The sequence below is a fragment of the Aptenodytes forsteri genome, unplaced genomic scaffold, assembly GCF_000699145.1.
Source record: "Aptenodytes forsteri isolate BGI_AS27 unplaced genomic scaffold, ASM69914v1 Scaffold634, whole genome shotgun sequence".
Lineage (NCBI taxonomy): Eukaryota > Metazoa > Chordata > Aves > Sphenisciformes > Spheniscidae > Aptenodytes > Aptenodytes forsteri.
This window is the reverse complement of record NW_008793943.1, coordinates 64,062-64,508: the sequence shown is the minus strand read 5'-3', so window position 1 is coordinate 64,508 and position 447 is coordinate 64,062. Positions and strand designations below refer to the sequence as shown.

Below are 447 nucleotides of genomic sequence, written 5' to 3'. Positions count from 1 at the left end.
AAGCGTCGCGGGGGAACGCCGCCACCCAAGGAGCGAGGCGCGGGGACCACCGGATTTCCGCTTCCGAATCCCTTCTCCGCCGGGAAGTCGCAGCTTCGCTGGCATTTGCTCCCAAAAGGGACATTTACTCGTTTGGGTGGGGTTTTTTTGGGGGTGGGGGGGCAAGAAATCGCTGCCGGCTGGAAAAAGACGCCGGGGGATTTCACCTCAAACCTCGGCAACTCGTTTTCGGAAGGACGGGCGGCGTTTTCCCGGCAATTCAGCGTTATTCAGCTTCTTGGGGGTAAAAAGCGGAATGGCTGAAGCCGGCGGCGGCGGGTGGTTCCCTGTTTGTCGTCCTGCGGCAGCTCGGGGTAGAGGAACGGCGGCTGCGGGTAGACGTAGTCGTGGTGGACGTCCCGCAGCGAGGGGACGAAGACAAGCTGAGAGATGGCGCTGGCGGGGGAA

The 447-nt window shown here is 62.4% G+C and overlaps 1 protein-coding gene across 1 annotated transcript in view; it reads right to left on the bottom strand.

Moving 5' to 3' along the window:
* Positions 1-447, bottom strand: part of POLA2 (DNA polymerase alpha 2, accessory subunit) — a 4,632-nt gene that overhangs the window by 3,007 nt on the left and 1,178 nt on the right. Inside the window, exon 2 of the mRNA XM_019470693.1 lies at positions 330-435. The gene's annotated coding sequence lies outside the window, so the exon portion shown is untranslated. The remainder of the gene's footprint in view (positions 1-329; positions 436-447) is intronic.